General features: G+C 38.2%; 1 protein-coding gene across 7 annotated transcripts in view; it reads right to left on the bottom strand.

Annotated features, from left to right (window-relative positions):
- ZPLD1 (zona pellucida like domain containing 1) overlaps positions 1 to 15,358 on the bottom strand; it is a 539,338-nt gene that overhangs the window by 203,395 nt on the left and 320,585 nt on the right. For 4 of the 7 annotated variants that reach the window (XM_042999205.1, XM_042999207.1, XM_042999203.1 and 1 more), the window contains one exon: positions 6,682 to 6,829. The exons of 2 other annotated variants lie outside the window; for them this stretch is intronic. The gene's annotated coding sequence lies outside the window, so the exon portion shown is untranslated. Of the gene's footprint in view, positions 1 to 6,681; positions 6,830 to 12,432; positions 12,502 to 15,358 lie in introns of those variants that run through there. One more of the 7 variants, XM_042999209.1, reaches the window with a different exon arrangement.

Genomic DNA, 15,358 nt, shown 5'->3' with positions numbered 1-15,358 from the left:
CCAAGATAATCTCCCTATTTTAACGTCAGCTAACTAGCAACCTTAATTCCATCTCCAACCTTAATTCCTCCTTGCCATGTAACATAACATAGTCACAGGTTCCCAGGATTAGGACACAGGTGTCTTTGGAAGGGGTGGGGGAGGGATGGGGAATTAGCATATTCTGCCTACCACACTAGACTAACCCATTCAGGGCAAATGAATTGTTAATTTTTGCCCTACAGCATCTAAGTATTGGCCCACAATTACAAACATTTAACAATTGTTTCTGAAATGAATTTAATAACAACTCAGACTGCTATTCTTAGATTCAGTAATCACAAGATTATTCAATATTGAGCAATAAGTTTGTTCTTTAAAATACTGATCACTCATTTATCAGTAGCCATATGGCTGTTATGAATCTCAGTCTATATGGTATGTAGAATGAATCTCTTTTTCAATATGATATTATCTTAGCAGTGGATTAACATGTTAAGCATCAAAGCAATATTGTTAAGAGACTTGCAAGAAACTGGCTAACAGTTTGTGTTGTGGTTCTTTTTAACCAAATTGAACTGCTTATTTAGTGATTGCTTCACTCTCACAACTGTGGAGAAAATGTCAATGAATCTTTACATACTCAGCTGTAATGGAAACATTATTTTAACCCTCCCAGATGACCAAGGGAAAAATCGGACCAGAAAAACACTGAGGTCCCTTCAAGTTCTAACATTCCATTATTCTACAGAACCCTGAAGGAGGATGGATATGAGGAAGGCACTATTTTGGTATTTTTCTTGCTTGAGGGTTTCCTGCTCTTGCCCACCTAAATTGTTTTATTCTACACTTTGACTGATTGAGAAACAAGATTACCTGATTGGGACAGTGTACTACTTTTCCAGTCAGTGTTGCCTCCCTTGGTAAGCACAGAACGGGAGACTAGACTCAGAAGATGCAGACCCAAGGAGTCGCTTAGACATGTGACCAACCTGGCCTTACCTCCAGCCTTGACCTACCTAGATCATTTCAACTCTCAACATCCCCAACCCATCATCTTTTCTCAACAACTCCCCAGTCATGTGGGATCAGTCCAAACTCCCATTTTCTTGGCTCCATTCCCTGGAGCCATAAATATGGATTTATATATATATCCATATATATATATATATGGATTTTTATATTATATAGACAATATATTATATATATACATTTTTTTAGTCTTCAATGTGAGCTGAATCTAAGGTGACCTATGGTCTGGTTTGCCTGGAACTGAAGAAATTCCTGGGATATGGAACTTAAGGACTGGAACAGTCCTTAGCCAACTGAGACAACCTACTTGCATCCTAAATAAGGCTCAACACCCCTTTTCAGGTTCCAATTCAGTTTTTCCCCCATACCACATATTCACACCCTTCTACTGTCCCATATATCCCTATGCACAAGACTCTTTAGAAGACTGAGATGATTAAGCCATTGCATTTGAGTAGAAAACGCCCCATGGGGCACCTGGGTAGCTCAATCAGTTAAGTGTCCAACTCTTAGTTTTGTCTCAGGTCATGATCTTGCAGTTTGTGGGTTCAAGCCTCACATGAAGTTCTGCACTGACAATACAGAGCATGCTTGGAATTCTCTCTTTCTCCCTCTCTCTCTCTCTGCCCCCATATCCTCAAAATAAATAAGTAAACTTTAAAAAGAAGAAGGAAAAGAAAAAGAAAATGGCGGGGCCCCTGGGTGGCTCAGTTGGTTGAGCGACCAACTTTGGCTCAGGTCATGATCTTACGGTTTGTGAGTTCCAGCCCCGCCTTGGGCTCTGTGCTGACAGCTCAGAGCCTGGAGCCCGCTTGGGATTCTGTGTCTCCCTCTCTCTCTGCCCCTCCCCCACTCATGCTATGTCTGTGTCTCAGAAATAAATAAACATTAAAAAAAATTAAAAAAAAAAAAAAAAAAAAAAAAAAAAAAAAAAAACAGAAAAAGAAAAAGAAAATGGCCCATATAGCAAAGGGGCATTGACCAAGATTTTCTTCTTGACCAAACTCTACTGAGGCTACTCTGAGCTTTTTCAACTATGCCCTGACTTTTGGCCTTGTATGTTTATCTCTGTGAGAATCCCACTAAGTCAGTTTAGCCAGAATACCCATCCTCAGTAGGTGATCACCCTCAATATCCGATCAGATTCCTCAGCCTCCACCATCCCCCAGGTGATATGATCACTCTGGCCAGCCTTCAGCAAGAATCCTGTTAGGCCAGTTTAGCAAGAGTCACCCCTTACTCCTAATGTTTCCTTTTAGCAATTTTCCATCCATTAATCCCCACCATGCTCCTTAGCTCTAAATTACCACTTGCTCATGATATATTCAAAGTTGAACCCAATCTCTCTCCTTAACAGCAAAATCCCATTGCAGTGGTCCCTAAACCTATTGAGGTAGTCTCCACTTGAATAAAGTCTTCCCTGTTAAAAACTGAGAACAAACTGAGGGTTGATGGGGGGTGGGAGGGAGGGCGGGGTGGGAGGGAGGGCAGGGTGGGTGATGGGTATTGAGGAGGGCACCTTTTGGGATGAGCACTGGGTGTTGTATGGAAACCAATTTGACAGTAAATTTCATATATTAAAAAATTAAAAAAATTAAAAAAAAAAATAAAAAATAAATAAATAAATAAATAAAAGAATAAAGTCTTCCCTACTATCCTCAACAAATATCATGAATAATTTTTTTCTTTAACAACATCAACAGGAAAAGGCCAGATGTCTGCCTACAAGGAGCCTGCACAAGTAAAACTGAGCTTAATGAATTCACTATAGTCTAGGAACTGGTCTTTAACTTGCAGGAACAGGGCAAGGTACATGGTTTTGTTAGCATACTAATGTAGGTCTGACTCTGAGGGGTGGGCTCTCATTAATCAAGTTCTCACAGACTGATATTATACACCACAATGACAATTTATTCATTTAGGAGAGGCTCAACCATCAGGCAGAAACACTCATGTCATTATGCCAACACATTCTCTTCCTGTGAACAAGTGACATGAAGAACTAAATTATCATCAGAAGGCCATTTTATTAATGTTTAATTTAAAAACATAGTTATCAAGCAGAGCAGAGATCTGATCCATCAGTCTGATTGATAAATATCCTTAAATAAATAGATAAAACTTAAATGATCAAAAAATGACTCTTATGAACATTGACCAGAACAAAGGAATATAGAGAATCTTGAAAAGTGTTCTCTAGCAAATGTAATGTGTCACCTAAAGGACCATGCAATGCACAATTCAAGAGGCACATCATTCACATATCAGTACACAATCCATATGGTCATTCATTGTAGTCCTAGTATCATACTGAATACACTATTTACCTGGCTTTTTATATTTATAATATATATTGGAGACTTCCCTATATCAATGCTAAAAAATGATTCATTCTTTTTAAGGTTGCATGGCATTCCTTGCTTTATGTAGCTTAGACTGTTTAACAGTTTCTAATTCAGAGGGCCAGGAGACTCTTAATCTAATGTCCTCTTGTCTTCTCTGGGATCTAAGCCCATTAGTTAATCCTCTCTCTTACATTTTGTTTCCACACTCTACTGACACCTTTCCCATAATCTACACACATGCTCAAGTCTTTACTTTGATCTTTCAAGCCTTTCTCTCACTAAAATATATTTCCCTTCCTTTCACAATTAAGAGCCTAGAAATAATGGTCTTCACCCAAAGATTCCCTTTCTCTACCCATTCTCCATTCAACCCATTGTAGTCAGGATCCTGCCCTGATCATTACAGTGAGGCTAGCTGGATACAATCACCAGTGTCCTACTATTTGCCAAAAACAAGTGAATCTTAAAAACCCAACTTGCTGACCTCCTTATTGACTATGCCTTATTTGGAATTCTCTGCAACATTGGTTTCAGTGACATTGCTCAGTCCTGGATCTCCTTAGATCTCTTTTTCCTTTCTCATTCTCTTGCTAATTTCTCATCCTCTTCGAGGCAGATATAAGCCAGGATTCTGACTTTGACCCTCTATTCAATTCTGTCTCAAGCCTCCAACATTCTTGAACATGTGATTGATCCAATATCTACATCTCTCATCAAGGCCTCTCTGAGTCCAGTCTCTCTGAGTCCACTGCTTGCTAGGCACTTGCATCTGGATTCTCACAATACCTTAAACTCAACACATCCAAAATTTAAAATGTTTTCTCTTGTGTTGCTGAGTCTGTTTTTCCTTTTTCTCCTTCTCTTTTCTGCTTTCTCTTTCAGAGACAAGCAGTATCCTCAACAATAGCAAACACATCTTTTTCTTAGGCTTGGCACTTAACTTTTCAATCTCCAAGAATCTGCTATGATGTCAAATAGCTTTGCTGGACAGGACTGAAAATGAAGCTGCGTTGGCTTTCTCTCATGTAACTGTCAACATGTGTCCAAGAGAAAGTTTCACACATCCTTGCCTGGAAAACCTTTGGGAGTTCAAATTGTCCTATTTGGCATTTTCTCCTCTGTACCCTCATCACAGCATTTAGCCAGACAGTCACCCACCTTTTGGTCTGTCAAGTGTGAGTTGAAAACTGTCCAACACATCATTCAAACCAATAGGGGCATTACTGAATTACCTGAAGTGAGGTAAGGTACGAGCACACCTCATTCATTTCCCTGGTGGGCAAGCGAAGAGACTCACAGCAAAAAAAAACTTGCACCCAAAATTCCCTCTAATATTCGAATCATGACCCTCTATATTCATGATGTTATAAAATAAAACAGATGTAACTGGCTTTTAATAATCTCCTTAAAATGTGGCAACTTGTCTTATAACTCCTATGTAATATATCATATCTTATGCCTTATTACCTCAGTCAAAACTTCTTTTATCACCCTATTATATTATCATACCTTTGACTAAAAATTCTACCCTAGTAAATCAACCCTAGAAAAATAACCCAAAATGCCAAAAAGCCATATTCTAAAAGATTTCTACTACAGCTTTACTAAAATAGTAAAAAACTGAATACTATTCAATTATTCAATAATATGGTAATAGCTAAGTAAATTATAGAACCCCCACTCAAGAGATCCCACAAATCCATTCATTTGAGTTAACATGGGAACATTCTTAAACTATAATGTTAAGCTAAAAAAAAATCCACAATTGAATATACAGATGGACAATGGTGTACAGAAATGTTCTGCACAGAAAAAGTGAAAAATAAAATCAGAATATTAATAATTTTCTTTAGATGATGAGATTTCCAATAATTTATTCTTCCTTTTCAACTCAAATTTTCATAATCAGAAAAATCAAGCAACTTTTAAATGTACACTCATAAAATCCCACTCTGCACAACAAGCAGATTCATCTCTATGGTTGGCTTGAGACTACTTCGTTTCAGCCAAAGCACCACACTGGAGTAGACCACAACTTTTAAACTCAGTCATCTTTCTTCCTTCTCTAAATAGCAAAATAAACTGGCCACTAAGTGTTTTAATAGTATGCACAAATAAACCTAACATCTGGTAATGAGACACTGAGCTTTCATCTCACTATCCAGGAAGGATGTTTGAGGGATAATTGAAAAATATCAAAGACTGAATGATTAATTATCCAATTTTTTTTAACCATATGAGGTAGTTCTCTAAAGGTGGAAGAACAGTAAAATTTTAATTTTTTACTCTGTCCATCAGGTAAGGAAGCACAGCTCTGAAGAATAATATCTTGAAGTTTCAGTAATTAACCTACCCATGCTTTCCACTTTGCAAAATTAGTTTACCTGCCAACTCAATCTGCCCATGTTCTCCTAACTTTTTAAATGTGAATTGTGGCAATTCTGCAAGCCAGTCTATTGGGCAGTCTGTCAAGAAATAACTGTCAATTACGTTTTGTCTTTTCTAATGGAGTTATTGGGGAATATTTCAGGTTTTTAACATTTTTAAATTGACATGTTTATTGATTCTTGCTCTCTTTATGTGCGTTATACACAGTTTTGGCATCCCATGTCAAAACGCTAAACTTTACAGCTTGAAACTCACCACTGCAATAGGTAACTTCCTTAGGTTATTAGCAAATGTCACTAATGCAATTGAATAGCAAGTATTAAAATGAAATGTCTGTCTTTAGACCTTCTTGAGAATCTAAAATAGTAATTATATGCATTAGTGATACTTTCTGACAATGAAGCTCTTAATTTTTTAAATCCAAAGTGGCCTTTTCTACAATTTCTTAGCAAAAAAATGGAAAGAAGCTGCAATTAGACTATTGAGACCATGTTATCATCATCCATCTTCTTTCAATCCAAAACAGTGGGTGATATAAGAGGGAAAGTTCTAAAGTTCTTTAATTGGAACTAATGCTTATCGACCTCTAGCAACTTTGGCAAAGCTCAAAATAGCAGATAATAGGATGATTAATGCTTTAATCCCCTAACAAAAGGGTGTTGAGCCTGTTACTATTGCCCATTCCCTTCTCATTTTATTTAATTTTGTTTTCCTTGATTCAGAACAGTTGCTTTTAATGGAAGAATCATGTCTAGCCCAACAATGTGCTTGCTACTTGTAGCAAGAGGAAATAGAATGTAGGACTAAGACTGAAAAGACAGGGATTCTGTTAGAATCTGAGAGGTGTTTTCTTTATTTTCATGGTGCTTTGATATTTAATGTGTATTAACTGCCCCTGTTGTCTAGTAAAAAACATTGAGAATATATGAAACCTTACCTTTGAGGACTTTCTCTGCTTCTGCAGGACTTATCAGCATGAAGTGCATTTAATACATGCCTAAAATGTACAAGTAGACGACAGAAGATGTCCTTCCTTCACAAAACTTATAACTCCGCGTTGACATATAGGAAAACTTAATACACACCTATGAGAGATCAGAAAATACACAACCCAGACTAGTCCTAGGGTGTAGGGTAGGTTACTCATATGACAAGAATTCAGGACATCCAGGTGACTTAATCAGTTAAAACGATTGACTCTTGATTTTAGCTCGGGTCATGATCTCACAATTCCTGAGATCAAATCCCACTTTGGGTTCTATGCTGATAGCACGGAGCCTGCTTACGATTTTCTCCCTCTCCTCTGCTCCTCCTCTTCTTTCTCTCTCTCTCTCTCTCTCTCTCTCCCTCTCTCTCTCAAAATAAATAAACATTTCTTTTTAAAAAAAAAAAAAGAACTTAAAGAAGGAAAAATTCAGGAGGTTCTTGAATGACCTCAGAAAGGATTCCTAGAAAATGTTGAATGGGATCCTCTTGAAAGATAGCTTGAGTTTGGATGAGTGGAAAGTTTGGATGCTAGTTCCTTGTAAGATCCATCTCTTACCTCTCTTTTGGCTTGGCTTGGTTTCTACTTGTGTGATTGTAAATTTTTTAGATAAAGAAGTCATCAAATAAGGAAAGCAAATGCTGGAGAAAATCTTGTGGAACTCAGAGTCTTAACCCTATTTCTCCTCTTACATGATGTAGACTTTGAGAAATTGGCTTGGGTCAAAAATAAAAGTTTTGTTAGATGGTCAGTCAAGGGAAATGCTAAAGAAGCATATCTGTGACCAGCTGATGGGGACAAGTGCCGTATCTTAAGATTCAAGTCTTTACAAACAGCTTCTTAAGTCTCTATACCCAACCATGTTGAAGGCAAGCAACAGCTAGCCCTAATATTCCAGCCAGCAGCATGGCTTTATTTATATGAGACACACAACAGCAAGCTAACATTTACTAGTATAAGTTGCAAGTTTTTTCAATAGGTTCTCAGCAGCTCCAGTCTACAGAGCAGTTGAAAATTCTGAACTAAATACACCATTAAAAACGTTTAAGTATACATCACCTTCTTGTACCATCACAGAAAATAATTTGAGTATGCTTTGAGGTTTTCTTTGTTATGAAAATTTTAAATGTTGTCCTCAAGATTTTTGTTTCTCTAACTTAATCCAACATTTTACATGATAATAAGTTGATTTCTGCCTTGGAAATACAACATTCTTCCCGGTCTATTTTCAATCCATTTGGTCTCCGAGATTTATGGGTCCTCCCTTCCCAGCTTCTGTCTCTGCTCCCCAACCTGAACCTTGGAATAATCAGTTCTTTTCCAAGCCACTTGATTCTCTCAGAATACCTCTAAAATTTCCCATAGATAGATAGAAAGATAGACAGAGATATAGACATATAGATATATAGATGATATGGAGACGGAGATGGAGATGGAGGTAAAGGTAGAGGTAGAGATGAATATATGTGCTTCTACTTATGCTTGTCTTTGCTCCTCAGAAACTGCTTATGGCATATTGATTTCTTTTCTTTTTTGCTAAGAATGAAAAAAAAGAAATATGAAGCTCAGAAAAAAGCTTTCCAAGCTGGGGTTCCTCAAGGTTGAATTTTTTCATTTTGCTAAAATGAGTATTCTACCATTTCTCCCTAGAATCCAAGATTCTTCTCTCATTTCCATTATGGTGGGTTCTAGTTCTTGTACATTTTCTAATTCTCTCCATTGCCAAATATTACCCTGAGCTTCTCCATAGACTGACTTGAATAACCTATATGAGACTATTAATGTCATCTTCTGGAGTGCTAAGGAAGCAAGGGAGGATAGTGTCAACGTTCACTGAGTAACAAAGGTTACTTCTGCATCATTAAAATCTAATAAATAAAAACTAAAAAGGAATATGAAAAGATTGTCAATGCAATTAGATCCTTAAACAACTCCCATAAGAGCGAATTATTTAAAAGTATTTTAACTCATTGTTCCTCTTCAGCTCTTCACAACAACTTTGAGGCAAAAATAAGACTCTTGGTAGAAAATCCCCCAAGTAGCATGTTTTCCTCTTCAGTCAGATCTGGAGCGGTCAGGATCTTTACCCCCCTGTTGCCACCACCATACCCTGCTACTTGATTCCAAAGTCAAGGCCACAGATGGCCACCAAAGAGTTGCCCAAGGAATGCAAATGTCTTTAATTACATGGACAGCCTATGGTGCTATCAGTGGCCAGCTGGACTCAGAGTCCCAGTTTCAAGGCCAAGTTAAGCAAAACTGTTCAAACACATGGAGATGTGACATTACTGCTCCTCTCTCTCTAGGCCTGATATGGGTATGGGTATGGGTATGGGTATGGGTATGGGGTACCCATCCGAGATGCCAAATCATGGCACAAATAGTGCAATAAAATTACCTTTTAATTTGCTCTTTTTTCATTGGTAAAGGAATGTTGTGAGGGAGGCATTTGGGATTTGTAGAGATAAGCACACTAGAATTAGGAGTTTACAGTATACATATACTCATGAGAGGTCTCAGTGTGGAGAGTGGTGAGAGAAACTCAGTGACTTGCCCAAGGTCACACAAGCATCATAAAACAATAATAAATAATAATATACAATAACAGTTAATAAAAGCATCTCCTCTCCTAGGATTTGTTTCTCAACATTTAGAAGTGTTCTACGGTTGACAAAGCATTTCATCAGGAGCAGAGTAACATGAATTAATGTCTATAATTAATAATATGCACAGCACTTCGAAATTATAGGATTTCATCACCATTGAACTGCTTTTTACTAAGAACATCTCTGAAAGGAGAATTGGTAGCTTCATCCTTACTCTTCAGATGAGTCCAACTAACACACTTAGGCTTATAAATTAATGAATAAGAAAGTACTAGCAAGAAGATCAATCTGAAGGAAAAAATAAAATTAATACAGAATAAAGAGAGGTCTATATGAATTAGAATGCATTTCAAGAGTTTTTCTGATTTTAAAAGTTCCCTGTCTTTGTGAAGATGTCATTACTTAAATCTAAGCCAAAGGCCTTGATGATCTCTGAGGGGGCGGAGAGGTAATGTATAAATCACAGAGCAATGTTCTCCAACACAAAATCCTCTTTAATTATATAGAAAGTGAAACACTCTCTATTTTTTCATTTGAATAATAATTAAATCCCACTGAACTGTTCTTCTCTTTCTCCATTATGTTTATATTCATATGTCACTTCAATGACTGGAAGCACACTAATGCTTTTCTCCCAATCTGATTCTGGATGGGTGACTAGTTTGCTTTTGAAAGAAGAAAGTTCAAAATATAAATAATATATTCTCACTGATTACAGCTTTTAAGCTGGTAACACCTAACATGAAAACATTGCTTTCATATTCACTTAAATAATGCTTTTTACACAACAGGGACCAGAATATTATCAAGTCTTTTATTATGTGAATGTTCTGGTTGAAAAGCAGAAGAATGTCAATGGTGGTAAGTGACACAATTAACCTATTAAAAAATCTTCCACTAGAAGTGGTAAAACAGCCATTGCTCAGTCAGTTAAATGAGAGTATATAAAACACAGTAAACATACAGAGGAGGGGGAAAAAAAAGTCCTACTCTGTCAGGAACGGATGCAATGACCTTAAGAGTTCCCTTTTCCTTTTATGAGGTTTCAAGATTCTGTCTCCTTTCCTTGTACCTTGAAAAAACATGACCTTTTTGTTGTCAGTTGTTCTGTAATGTAATTGCTAGTCATTAAAGTCATTTGGCTCACAACTAAGACAAGGCAATCAGCCTTGTGGTTTTGTGCAGTTTAGGAACAGGACTTACAGGCCTATGCTAGGATGGGAGGCAGAGGTGTTCCAGAAATCATTTACAAGTGGAGCCTGATACAATCTCAACCCTTTTCTAAGTGTCATTATAAAAGGTCAGCAGCACAAATGCCCCTGAGGTGCTAAGGAGGAGAAAAGAATAAGCAGCTCTCTCTGCTCTACTCCCTACTGTAAACCAACTGACACTCCTGCAAAAGGGACATTCCATCACCATCACTTTGGACAAGTTAATCCTGCTCAAAAGTCACCTGTGGCTCCTATTGCCTGCATCATGATATGCAACGCTTGGATGTAAATACCCACCATGACTTAATCCTACTCTTGTAAATATTTTTCTTAGGTATTTCCTCTTCTGTATATTCACCTCTACTTAAGCTTTTCCATGTCTTAGTCCAATGTGTCCCACCTGCCTGAGATGGTCCCTTCCTGTCTGCTACATTTTTTCATGACCCAGCTCAAGTCATAACCCTACAAAGTTGCCCCAATTGCCCCATTTCCTAGTCACCTCACTTCTAAATATTTGTCCTTGCCATTCATTGGCCGTTCAGTATATGTTTCCCTGTTATACATCAAGGTTATCACTTTAGTATAACTTTATAGAAGGCAAGGACTATGTGTTAGGCAATATATATATATCCTGCATTCACCATAGAGACCAGTACATGGGAATAATAACACTAAATTTGTAGAGCAGTTTGAAATACACAAAGCAGCAGCTCTCAAGTTAGCCAAACTCCTCACAATAGGCACTCCACTGTCCCAGCCTCACCCTGAATCTTCCAAGCCATTGCTCCCCTGTTCTCACCTTTAGCTCTTTATCTGAATTTTATACAGGGAGACAATGAGACTCAAAAAAGTTGATTATCCTGTATTCATGGGTATGTGAGGACCTGAAGGCTAGCCCTGGTCTTCTAACTCCAAATCCAGTCATCTACCACACAACCTCCATAATAGGCATTCAAAGCATTTTTGTGGATTTGGATCTTGGCTATAAAGATCAAGTTACTCCAATAACTTGGTAGAGGAGCAAAGGTGTGTGTGTGTGTGTGTGTGTGTGTGTGTGTGTGTTGCATCAAATACTGAGTGCAATGGATTAAAAAAAGTAATAGCAAAGGTAGCAAATAAATAAACAAATGAACAAACAATAGTTATGATGCCCAGGAGGTTCCAAGTTCTAAGCCTGCCATTAACTAGCTATATGTTCTTTATCAAGTCATCTTTCTTTTTTTTAAGTTTATTTATTTATTTTGAGAGAGGGAGAGAGAGAGAGAAGAGTGAGCATACAAGTGGGGAAGGAACAGATAGGGAGAGGGAGACAGAGATAGAGAGAAAGAGAGAGAGAGAGAGAAAGAGAGAGAAAGAGAGAGAAAGAGAGAGAAAGAGAGAGAAAGAGAGAGAAAGAGAGAGAAAGAGAGAGAAAGAGAGAGAAAGAGAGAGAAAGAGAGAGAGAGAAAGAGAGAATATCCCAAGCAGGCTCTACACTGTCAGCCCAGAGCCCGATGTGGGGCTCAAACCCACAAACTGAGGTCATGACCTGAGCCAAAATCAAGAGTCAGATGCTTAACTAACTGAGCCAACTAGGTGCCCCATTGGAGTTATCTTTCTATGTCTGAGTCCATTTATTTGTAAAAGGTGGGCTTGAACAAGATAATTTTCGAAGTATCTTCCAGCCCTAACGTTCTGTGATTCTGTGTTCAGCTCCAGAAGGACGTTCTACCAGAACCTCAGCTATGCCACTTTCTGAGCCAGCATCAAGTGACCTACTAGCTCTTCATGTGCCACACTCATATTCTTCATGATACCATATAGGAAGTCCACGTCAAAACCTATCTCCTATCTGGGTGCTCAATTCATATACAAGTACCCCTTTGACCTCTGCTCCAAATTCCTACCTGGTTCCCCAACCCAGAACAAAGATGGTATGACTCCAAGTCCCTTGTCCTTGGTCCCTCAGTCCAAAACAAGAGAGTCCATAGGCCTGTGAAAAATAGCACCACACTTCAGACCATAATACCTAACCAAGGAATATAAGGATAATTATTACAATGCCAGTAGACAGCAAATGAAATTAAGCTGAGGCTCCTAAGAATCATATTACTTCTTTTAGAATTTATGTAAAGAGATATCATTTTGTGTCTGGGATTCTTTGGATATATTTGGTATTTAAACCAGGAGTATGGACCTAACAGACTGCTACTATCTTCCATAAATTCTGATTCCAGCGTTTATATATGAAAACAATACAAAACTCTTGAGCTTGGAGACTAGATTCTAGTAGGAATTAACTGTGTGACAGCTAATTTGAGACAATTCACCTTATCTTTTTGTACTCAATAAGCCCATATGTGAAATGAGGACAGTAGCTAGGCAAAAGGATTTTAAAGTCATTTACATGTATAATAATCTATCATCTAAATAGTTTTGATGAATTTAAAGTAGACTGTTCAAATAAAAAAGATTCAAGCTGAGTTTTGACTTATCTTTATAAGTTGAGTTTTGACTCAAGCTTTAATTCAAGCTGAGTTTTGACTTATCTTTATAGCTATAGGATAGGGGTGTTAAACAGTATATTCAATAAGCCTGATATACAATTTTAATAACTTCACTGCTAAGTATAATGAGTGTAAGTCATCCACGTCCAGCTATTTACCTGAATCTTCATGGTGATTATAGACAATGGGATTTCTCTATAACTCTGAAAGAAGACAGAAACCCAAAAAACCTTCAAGAAGCCTTCTTTCTGAGCACTGCTGTGAGGATTAATGAAACAAAGTCCCCTGCTATGAACTTTAATTCTAAGTGATGGCCACAGGAAGGGCTGGAGGAAGCCCAGCAGAAATCAGAATAATAAATTCTCCTTTTATTTTTCTCATTGAATATTGGATAAAGAGTAATGAGCTTCAACTTGCTCTTCCTCATTTTTCCAGCTGTAAAATAGGAACTATTTTCCCATAGGCATGGACAGAGTAATTCCATCTCCATCTCTTAACATCATTCCCAAATCAGCTGCAGGAGTTTTCTAGTGCTCTATACAAATTCAAACAAACTCAGCAGCTTGAAACAACATATATATATTATTTCATGGTTTCTGTAGCTCAGGACTCTGGGAACAGCTTAACTGGATCTTCTGCTTAGAGTTTTACAAGGCTGAAATCAAGGTGCTAACTGGGCTGCATTCTCATCTGGAAGCTCAAATGGGGAAGCATCTTCTTTCAAATTCATTTAGATTGTTGACATGATTCATTTCCTTTGGGCTGTATTACTGAGGGTCCTGGGTTTTGCTAGCTATTGGCTGGAGGTCACCCTCAGGTCCTGGAGGCTGCCTGCCATTTCTAGAGGCCACTTGCAATACAGGCTTCTCTGACATGGCTACTGACTTCATTGGGCCCACAAGGTGAATCTCCAGCTCCAATCTACTAAGACTGAAGTCAAATAATGTAACATAACATAATGCCATCCTATCACCTTTTCCGTGTAAATAACCTAATAATGAGAGGGACATCCCATCATTTTTGCCATATTCTATTGTTTAGAAGCAAGTCATAGGTCCTGCTGACAGTCAAGGGGAAAGTATTACACAAGTATGTAATCTCATCAGGAGGTGAGATTCATTGGGGTCATGTTAGGGTAAGTCTGCCATACTGGACCCTAACAGAAAAATCAATCATCAGGCCCTATAACCAAACTCTCCACTCTTACCAGTGAATTTCTCACTCACCAGCCCCCCCCACCCCCGCCGCTTTCCCAATCACTATTGCCTTCACAAGGCTTGTTTTCACAACCCTTAGGCTTAAAGCCAGGCCACACTCACCATAGACACTGTCCATTCATTTTACAAATTTTATTTATCTCCTAATATGAGCAGATCTTATAATAGTGTGATGGACAGAATACTACTACTGGACCCTAACAGAAAAATCAATCATCAGGACCTATAACCAAACTCTCCACTCTTACCAGTGAATTTCTCACTCACCAGCCCCCCACTCTCTTCCCAATCACTATTGCCTCCCCAGTTGTTTTCACAACCCTTAGGCTTAAAGCCAGGCCACACTCACCACAGACACTGTCCATTCATTTTACAAATTTTATTTATCTCCTAATATGAGCAGATCTTATAATAGTGTGATGGACAGAATACTACTACTACTGCTACTACCACACACACACACACACACACACACACACACACACACACACACGATGTCCAGATCCTAATTTCTGAAACCTATGAATATGTTTGGTTAAATGGCAAAGGGGAAATTAGGTAGCAGATGGAATTGACTGTGAATCACCTGACCTGGAGATGAAAGATGTCATACCGATGCAATGTAACCAAGACTCCACCAAAGACCCCATCTGGCTTTGAAGATGGAAAAACACACAAGCCAAAGAATGTGGGCAGCCTCTAGAAGATGTAAAAGATTTCAATGCGAATTCTTCCCTAGAGCATCCAAAAAGCAACTCAGCCCTGCCGACACCTTTATTTTAGTTAGCCCTATATCAGGCTTCTAACCTCCAGAACTACGAGTTAATAAATTTGTGATGTTTTAAGCCATTAAGTTTGTGGTAATTTGTTATAGCAACAATCGAAAACTAATATTAGTAGGATCTGGAGAAACAAAGACAAAACAGACACAGTCCTTGACTTCAAGAAGTTCTTACCCAAATGGGGCAAGAGACACAGAAATCATTGCACAGCAGAGGATAGATCTCCTACTTGGTGCCTCAGCACCAACGTCAATTTGTCAGCACTGCCTACAACCCCCTTCCTCCTGAAGCCATTGCCTGACCTGCTTGTGGCTCTGGGGCAAGAAC

Source organism: Panthera tigris, chromosome C2 (assembly GCF_018350195.1).
Source record: "Panthera tigris isolate Pti1 chromosome C2, P.tigris_Pti1_mat1.1, whole genome shotgun sequence".
Taxonomy (NCBI): Eukaryota; Metazoa; Chordata; class Mammalia; order Carnivora; family Felidae; genus Panthera; species Panthera tigris.
The sequence above is the reverse complement of the archived record's forward strand: the minus strand, read 5'-3'. Positions and strand labels throughout refer to the sequence as shown.